Raw genomic sequence first — 10,071 nt, 5'->3', positions numbered from 1 at the left:
AAGCCTTGCAGCAACTGAACGATTTTGGGAAAAGGATAGGTATGCTTGACAGATTTTTAACCGTCTTCACTCAAAAATGTTGAACCTGGTATGGTCCTGGATCCCCCTCCTCAACGTACTGAGATTGGCGGGTGGCACTCCAGAACACCGACCAAAAACATGCATCTTGGATGCTCCTATGAGGGACGCTGCCTTGGGCTCATTGCACTCTACTTATGTTTGTCCAGCTGGGGTTGAACCCAGAGGAGCACCTTGGGTTTCAGATACGGTCAGGTATTGGAGGTTCGGCCCAAAGTGTTTCATATGAGGCCTGACCATTATGGACAAAAATAGATTTAGATCAGCGGGAAATAGGAAGCATTTCTGAAGGAAAGAAGAAACATTTGCTAATGATCACCGGGTGCTACAGCTTGTTTCTTGGGAGTGCAGTGGAAATTTTTTACAAAATTGCTACATAGACCTTTATTCCTAAAATCCAAAGAGACACTACCTTTTTTAAAAGTTACAGTAACATTTTCTGCAGTGAGGAACCAGTCGTAACTGATGTGTCTTGTCACTATATGTGAGTCCCAGAGCTGAAAAACATGTCAACAAGTTGTAATGTGATGCCCAGTGGAATAACTGGCACAGTAGAAGATGGTTCACATCTGAAATAAGGTGCATATTGGTATGTTGATCACAGTTTCACAATATCCGGGGAAGATACAGGTTAGATTGAGGTGCTCTGTCAGAGCTTTCTGTCGGACACATCTCTGGAGTGTTTTGTGAGACCACAGCAGCATGAGCAGGTCAAGAAAGAGGTGCAGGAAAGAGGTGCATTACAAATGTTATTTGTGGAGCCGAGCACTGCAGTATCAGGTTTGTTGCAGGTTGTGCCTCTTGTTTCCTGTCCAACAGAGATCTGTATATGAACTTAGTATTGGAAAAGCAAATGCGTTTCAGCTAATTTCTGGTTAGGAATGAGGGACCAGATGCACAAGGCTATTTAGCTGTCACAAACAGTGAAATTTGCTGTTTGCGACCGCTAAATGGCCTTGTACCATGTACCAATCCTATTTTGCGAGTCAGTAGCATAACACCGACTCGCAAAATAGGGTTTGCAATTTGCTATTACGAAGAGGCGTGCCAAGGGCGTTCCTTCCTAATAGTCAGTCCCAGAGGTATGTGCAAATGTTTTGCTCCGGGAACGTGGTCGCAAAACATTTGCTGATTACCACCAACTTCAAGTTGGTAGCAACCATTCGCTAACATTTTTTAAGAACAGGCAGTGGTCCCACAGACCACTGCCTACTCTTAAAGAATGAAAAGAAAACTTTTCATTTTTGTTTTTGGAATGCATCTTCTTTTCCGTTAGGAAAAACGGGCTGCATTACAAAAAAAAAAAACTGATTTGTTAAAAAAGAAATCACAGATATAATGGTCTGTTGACCCCAGCAGGCCACCATCCCTGTGTTTGTAGCCATTCAGAAAGGGTCACAGATTGCAACGACTCATGAATATTGATGAGGTAGGTCCATTTGCGACCCAGTGCGAATCGCTAAATGTGTCTGAGGCACACTAGTACACTGCAGTTTGGGATTTCCTAATTGCGCATCACAAAGATGCGCAATTAGGATATTGCAAACTGGAATCTTTGTACATCTGGCCCAAGGTACTTTGGCAGAGCTATTTGTTTGAGCCTAATACTGGAATACGAAGGAGCACTTCTGGCCATGCATGAGGTCCATTGAATGTTTTCTGGAGTGCAAGGTATGGCTAAAATTGTGGTTTGTGATGACAGAGAACCTGTGCCTGCACTATCTGTACAGAGCATCTGGACAAACACATGTCATAGAGTTACTGATTTATATATGGCAGTGCTACTGTCCATAGTTTTATAACATTCTGCTTTTGGTAAAGTTATTAAAACTGATCAATGCCAGCCTTGTGAGTAGGTCATGAATAATCAACAACAGATGACCACACAGTGGAACACACTCCTGACGACTGCTGCTAGACAAGGAGACAGAGACTGTGTTAGAAAGGTAAAACTGGACAGTCACCCAGACTCTAACTTTTGTGACGTCATTTGTATCTCATGATGTCATCAGGGTCACAAGCCACACAATCATTTACTCTGGTCGGTAACTATTTCATGTTATTTCCTGTAGTATATTTGTAAGCTTAAAGATTGTGTGATGTCATTTTAGGAGATGCCTTCAGTTGGATAATTAGTGCAGTATGTGTTCTCTATCAGGGAGACTCCGATGGCCGTTTTCTGTTCTGCTCATATTTTGCGAGGGGGCTGGCGGGGGCTTGCACTGCTGTGTACCAAGAAATATAGTTTTAGGAGGGAGGATTATACTGCTGCTTTTCATACTCTGCTTGTGAAGGGGGCGAGCTCAGCTCCCTGCCATGCTGTACCTGTTACTGAGCCAGGGATGTAGTGCAGCATATCCTGCCATGTATGTTTTGTCCAAACTTTGTTTTCACAGTTTCTTCTTTTCTCTTTAGTGTGTGAAGGACTGGTATACTTTTATTAGGACAGTACTGGCACTCTTTATCAGTGCTGCTATACTCTTAATAGGTAGTACTGGCACTCTTCGGCACGGCTGCTATACCTTTAATAGGACAGTACTGGCACTCTTAATCAGTGCTGCTATATTTTTAATAGCATAGTATTGGCACTCTTCAGTAGGGCTGTTATATTTGTATTAGGACAGTACTGGCACTCTTTATCAGTACTACTATACTCTTAATACGAAGTACTGACACTCTTCAGCATGGCTGTTATACTTTTATTAGGACAGTACTGGAACGCTATCAGTGCTGCTATACTTTTAATAGGACAGTGATGGCACTCTTTATCAGCACTGCTATACTCTTAATAGGTAGTACTGGCACTCTTCAGCACGGCTGCTATACTTTTAATAGGACAGTACTGGCACTCTTTATCAGTACTGCCATACTCTTAATAGGCTACGACTGGCACTCTTCAGCATGGCTGTTATACTTTTATTAGGACACTACTGACACTCTTTATCAGTGCTTCCATACTCTTAATAGGATAGTACCGGCACTCTTCAGCACGGCTGCTATACTTTTATTAGGACAGCACTGTCACTCTTAATCAGTGCTGCTATATTTTTAATAGCATAGTATTGGCACTCTTCAGTAGGGCTGTTATATTTGTATTAGGACAGTACTGGCACTCTTTATCAGTACTACTATACTCTTAATAGGAAGTACTGACACTCTTCAGCATGGCTGTTATACTTTTATTAGGACAGTACTGGAACGCTATCAGTGCTGCTATACTTTTAATAGGACAGTGATGGCACTCTTTATCAGCACTGCTATACTCTTAATAGGTAGTACTGGCACTCTTCAGCACGGCTGCTATACTTTTAATAGGACAGTACTGGCACTCTTTATCAATACTGCTATACTCTTAATAGGCTACGACTGGCACTCTTCAGCACGGCTGCTATACTTTTAATAGGACAGTACTGGCACTCTTTATCAATACTGCTATACTCTTAATAGGCTACGACTGGCACTCTTCAGCATGGCTGTTATACTTTTATTAGGACACTACTGACACTCTTTATCAGTGCTTCCATACTCTTAATAGGATAGTACCGGCACTCTTCAGCACGGCTGCCATACTTTTATTAGGACAGCACTGTCACTCCTCAGCAGGGCTGCTCTATCGTTAACAGGACTGCACTGTCACTCGTAAGCAGGGCTGCTAATCTTTCCATAGACCAGTACTGGCACTGTTCAGCAGATCTCCTCTGTGCTTAATTGAACAGTGATGGCTCTCTTCATCAGGGCTGCTCTGTCTTTAACAGGACAGTGTTGGCACGTGTTAGACCTAACAACCTTAGGGTTATCTTCCCCCAATCTTTTTGCCTGTCTGCGTCACATTTGTGCTGTGTCTTTTTGTTGGCCTTAGGACTCTGAGCACTTTACCACTGTTGACCAGCGCCTAAAGTGCATGTGCTTCTCCCTAAACATGGTAACAGTGATGTATCCACAAGTGGCATGTTTAATTTACTTGTAAGGCCCTTGTAAAGTGGTATACCCTTTAACAAGGGCCACTAAATGAAATGCTACTAGTAGGCCTGCAGCACTGATTGTGCCACCCACACAAGTAGCCTTTCAAACCTGTCTGAAGCCTCCTATTGCAGAACCTGTGAGTGCAGTTTCTCTGCATTTGGACTTTGCATTTAAAACCCCTTGCCAAGCCTTAAAAGTCCACTTTTATTACATTTAAGTCACCCCTAAGGTGGGCCCTAGAAAGTCCACAAAGCAGGGTGCAATGTAAGTAAAAAGCAGGATATGTATCTTTACATTTTATATGTCCTGGTGGTGAAAAAACTCCAAAGTTGTTTTTCACTACTGTGAGACCTACTCCTTTCTTGGACCAGCATTGGGAATTCCTTAATTCACTTTTAAGTTGTATTTCTGAGCAGAAAGGAGTAGCTACATTATTTATCGTATCTTTGGAATGGTAAAAATAAATCCTTTTTACTTGTAAAGTTGGATTTAATATTACTATTTTAGAAGTGCCACTTTTAGAAAGAGCATTTCTATGCTCGTACTGCTCTGTGTGTCTTGCAGCCTGTCTCCAATACACACACATCTGGGATAGGTGACAGCTGCACTTTGTGCATTCTCTCTAGACAGCAACAAACACAGGAAGGGTGGGTGGGACAGAGAACTCATCTGCATTCATCTGCATTCTGGTAGCTCTTCCTGGGCAGGAAGAGGGAGGGGCACTGACACACTTAAATAGGCAGTGTTCTCTGTTACACAGCAAGGGCTGATTAAATCCCTACTGAGCCATGGCTGGGATGAAAGGGGGGCCTGTGCACTTCAAGGAGCTGCTTTGAAGTCACTCCTACTTAAAAGGCACATTTGGGTATAAGTACTGGGGCTCTCACCCTAACAAGACAGTACATCACCCAACCTGTGAAGTACTGTGCCAGGAGTAAAGACAGCTGTGCTACAAGGATTGCCACTCTGCTTGGCTGACTGTTCTGAAGGAGCTGCTTCACTGCTTTGCTGTGCTGGCCCGCTTCCTGCTGATCTCTGCCGTACTGAGGACAAGGACTGGACTCTCTCACTTGAACCTAGAGTGACCCCAAGGTCTTGCTGGCTTGCCTCCTGTTTCTGAAGTCTGAGGGCCATCAAAGACTTCCTACAACCTGGTTTCTGCTGCTGGACTCTGCCATCCATGAGTCCTCCTGTCCTCCCTTGCTTGAGGTGCCAATCCAGTCTTGGGCCGCAGAAGTGGGTTTTGCAGCAGTTTCTCTCTCTTCAACAATTGATGCTTCCATACCATTGCATAGTTCAGGACTGATGCAGTGCCCTTCGACGTTGATGCAGAGCCGATTCAACAATGCAGAACCCGACTGCGAGGTTTGATTAAGACAAAGCGCCAATCTGAGGACATCGCTGCATGGCTCAACGACAACGCATTGCCTGCATCGAGAAGGGTTGACGCCGACGCAGGACCCAACTGCGAGGCTCTATACCGATGCATCTACCTGACTGCATGGATCGGAATCGACGCATCGAGTCTTCAATGCCGAGGCTTGCTTCATCCAAGGTACTCTGCGTGAGTCCTGTAGCCGGCCTGCCCTCCATCTCGGTCGGCCTGAACTTGGATTTACCCCTGTCTAGCGCAACCTCAAGTAACCTTTCAGTGCTATTGATGTCTAAGCATTATTTCTGGTTTATACTTTAAAATGTCATATATTGACTTCTACTGATTGCATTTTTGTCATTTTGGTCTTGTTTTACTCAGATAACTATTTTCTATTTTTCATAAAGCTGTGTGGAGTCTTTTTGTGGCGTTTCCATTGAGTGAATGTGTGTGTGTGTTGCACAAATATTTTACACATTACCTCTTTATATAAACCTTAATCCTCTGTGCCAAGCTACCAGAGAGTGTGAACAAGTTATCCATTAAGTGTGTATCGAGGTTATCTTGGCTAGAGTGGTGGTACCTGCTTGTATAGGGTGCATACCCTGACAACCAGAAAGCCCATTATTAACAGTAATCTGCAGTAAGGCTGATCTATCATTATTAAGATGATGCTGGCACTCTTCCGCAGGGCTCTAACTTTACTAGGGCAGTGCTGGTAATCTTCATCAGGGCTGCTAATCTTTCCGCGGGACAGTGCTGGCACTCTTCAGCAGGGCTGCTCAATCTTTAATAGAACAGTGCTGTCACACTTTGGCAGGGCTGCTCTTTTATAGGACAGTACCGGCACACTTCAGCAGGGCTCCTCTCTCTTTAATAGGACAGTACTGGCACTCTTCAGGAGATTGGCAGTATCTTCAATAGGGCAGTGCTGTCACCCTTTAGGAGGGCTACTCTATTTTTAATAGGACAGTACTGGCATTTATAATAGGACAGTGCTGGCACTGTTCAGCAGGGCTGCTCTGTCTTTAATAGGACAGTGCTGGCACTCTCCAGTAGGTCTGCTCTATCTTTATTAGGACAGTACTGGCACCGTTCAGCAGGTCTGCTCTATCTTTAATAGGACAGTGATGGCACACTTCAGCAGGGCTGCTCTATCTTTAATAGGACAGTGCTGGCACTCTTCAGCAGGGCTGCTCTATCTTTAATAGGACAGTGCTGGCACTCTTCAGCAGGGATGCTCTATTTTTAATAGGACATTGCTGGCACTCTTCAGCAGGGATGCTCTATCTTTAATAGGACAGTGCTGGCACTCTTTAGCAGGGTTGCTCTATCTTTAATGGGGCAGTGCTGGCACTCTTCAGCAGGGCTGCTCTGTCCCTAATAGGAGAGTGCTGACACTCTTCAGCAAGACTGCTCTCTCTTTAATAGGACAGCGTGAGTACTCTTCAGCAGGGCTGCTCTATGATACTAGGAGAGTGCTGGCACTCTTCACCAGGACTGCTCTTTCTTTAATAGGACAGTGCTGAGAATCTTCATCAGGGCTGCTCATCTTTCCATAGGACAGTGCTAGCACTAGTCAGCAGGGCTTCTCTCTCTTTAATAGGGCAGTACTGGCACTCTTCAGGAGGTTGGCTCTATTTTTAATAGGGCAGTGCTGGCACTTTTTAGCAGGGCTACTCTATTTTAAATAGGACAGTACTGGCACGTGTAATAGGACAGTCCTGGCATTGTTCAGCAGGTGCTGTTCTGTCTTTAATAGGACAGTGCTGATACTCTTCGGCAGGGCTGCTAAGTTTTCCATTGGCTGGTGGAAGTGCCCCTGTTCACAGCTGCAAGACTTTTAACAGAAGACTGATGGCACTTCTCAGTAGGAGGTATAGGCTGTTAATGGGACAGTGCAGCCGTGGTGAGCGGGCCTGCATCACAAAGGCGCATTTACTAGGATACTGGCAGCGGTGGTGGGCTGCAATGCATCACATAGATGCATTTAATAGGACACTGGCAGCGGTGGTGGGCAGCACTGCATCACATTGATGCATTTAATAGGACACTGGCAGCCGTGGTGAGCAGGGCTGCATCAAGGAGACGCATTTTAAGCGACAGTTCAGCCGTGATGGACAGAGGTGCATCACATAGATGCATTTAATGGGGCAGTGCCAGCCGTGGTGAGCAGGGCTGTATCACATAGATGCATTTAATAGGACAATGGCAGCGGTGATGGGCAGAGCTGCATCACATTGATGCATTTAATAGGACACTGGCAGCCGTGGTGAGCAGGGCTGCATCAAGGAGACGCATTTTAAGCGGCAGTGCAGCCGTGATGAACAGAGGTGCATCACATAGATGCATTTAATGCGACAGTGCAGCCGTGGTAAGCAGGGCTGCCACGCATTTAATGGGATCCTGCAGTTGCATCTCACCATTGCTGCTACAGTTTTAATCAACCAGTGCAAGTGTTTCCCAGCACAGATGCCTTAAGTTGATTGGGCCCGCCTTTCAATGTGCGACTTTCTGAGGCATAGTGTACTTACCATAAGGCATGGCCTCATACTTTGGGACCTTAAAGGGACAGTATTGATTATTCTGGACAGAGCTAGTATTATTTTAATGGGACAGTATCAATTATTCCCATAAGAGGCACTATACGCCAGTGTCGCAGTGGCAGCCTTCTGCTTTACTGCTGTGCATTGAACGGACACAGCTTCTGCATCCCTTCAGGGAAGCTTATTTTAAAGTAAAATATGTGCATTTCTCAGTTTGCCCTTTCTGAGCATGTCAGTGCATCCTATCTAGGGTGACAATCTGGCATTGAGGCAAATTCTGGACAGGACTGTCAAATATTCAGGACAAAGGACCTCATTACAACCATGGCAGTCGGTGTTAAAGCAGCGGTAAAACCGCCAACAGGCCAGCGGTAAAAAAAATGGAATCACGACCATGGCGGAAACCGCCCACATAAACAGCCACTTTAATAGTCCGACAGCCACGGCGGTACAAACAAACACAGCAGCGGTCACCGCCAACAGACAGGCGGAAGACAATGTACCGCCCACACTATTATGACAGGCCAATCCGCCACCTTTTCCGGGGCGGATGCAACGCAAATAAAAACACGGCGGAAACAGGACTTGGAAGGGAAACCACTCACCTCTACACAACCGACGAGGAACCAGGACGCCGTGGAGCCTGAACTCCAAATACTCCCTGCGATAGTATTCCTGCTCCTCTACCAGGGGTACGAAAGACGGCGGCGATGACCACAGTGAATACTGCACCTACAACACAGGGGATGGGGGAGGGAAAAGAGAGTGACACACACACACGCAACACCCCCACCCACACCCTAACCCACAACATACACACCAATACATGCTGCAACATTACATTTACAGCCACCCAACCCCCTTTCAAGAACGCAGGGACAAAAGGAAATGAGTTGAACAATTGTAATCAATAAAAATCCATTAGTCAAAACTTTATATACAGTATAAACAATTAAGTACACCAACCAATCAAGTCCGGGTAGTGCACCATTCATAGTCCGTGGCCCACTGGGCCCAAAATGCATGGGCGAGGCCCACACTCGATACCAGACTCGAAAAGGAGAGAACACTGCTGGGGCATCAGATCGAAATGAAACATGCACCTCAGGGGGAAGGGAAGGGGGCACCTCAGCCGGATGAGTGCACGACACCAGCTCCACGAGGGGGCTCCATGCCCATTGATGTATCCTGGGGAGTGCAAAGCCACAGTCTCTCAAGTCTCTCCAGTGGGTGGGTTGCCCACTGCTTTATCCTAGGGAGTGCAAAGCCACAGTCTGTAAAGTCTCTCCAGAGGGTGGGTTGCCCACTGCTTTATCCTGGGGAGTGCAAAGCCACAGTCTCTCAAGTCTCTCCAGTGGGTGGGTTGCCCACTGCTTTATCCTGGGGAGTGCAAAGCCGCAGTCTCTCAAGTCTCTCCAGTGGGTGGGTTGCCTACTGTTTTATCCTGGAGAGTGAAAGCCACAGCCTCTCAAGTGGATAACAGTCTCCACTGGTTCTGGAGGGGGCCTGGTGCCCGGAGTGCTTCAACCTGCCAAGGACTGAGGTAGTGGATGCCTTTCTCCACTGGTTCTGGAGGGGGCTTTGTGCCCAGAGTGATTCATCCTGCCAAGGACTGAAGTAGTGGATGCCTTTCTCCATTGGTTCTGTAGGGCTTTGTGCCCAAAGTGCTTCATCCTGCCAAGGACTGAGGTCGTGGATGCCTTTCTCCACTGGTTCTAGAGGGGGCTTGGTGCCCAGAATGCTTCATCCTGCCAAGGACTGAGGTAGTGGATGTGAATCTCCACTGGTTCTGGAGGGGGATTTGTGCCTAGAGTGCTCCATCCTGCCAAGGACTGAGGTAGTGGATGTGAATCTACACTGACGGTGGTGCTTCATGCAAGCTGCCCAGGCCCCTGGAACTGACCACCAGCCTCCTACGAATGACCACTGGGGATGGCAGTCATGTCTGCGGTGGTGCCACTGGCTCAGGATGTTGCGGGGCCGCTGGCGGTGGGGTCAGTAGCGGCGGTGCTTGCGGCGGGCTCTGTGGCATCGGTGCTGGCGGCGGTCATTGTGGTGGCGGTGCTGGTGGCGGCCTCACTGACTGCAGTGCTGGTGGCGAGCTCACTGACT

This window comes from Pleurodeles waltl, chromosome 12, assembly GCF_031143425.1.
Source record: "Pleurodeles waltl isolate 20211129_DDA chromosome 12, aPleWal1.hap1.20221129, whole genome shotgun sequence".
Lineage (NCBI taxonomy): Eukaryota > Metazoa > Chordata > Amphibia > Caudata > Salamandridae > Pleurodeles > Pleurodeles waltl.
This window is presented reverse-complemented; position numbering follows the sequence as displayed.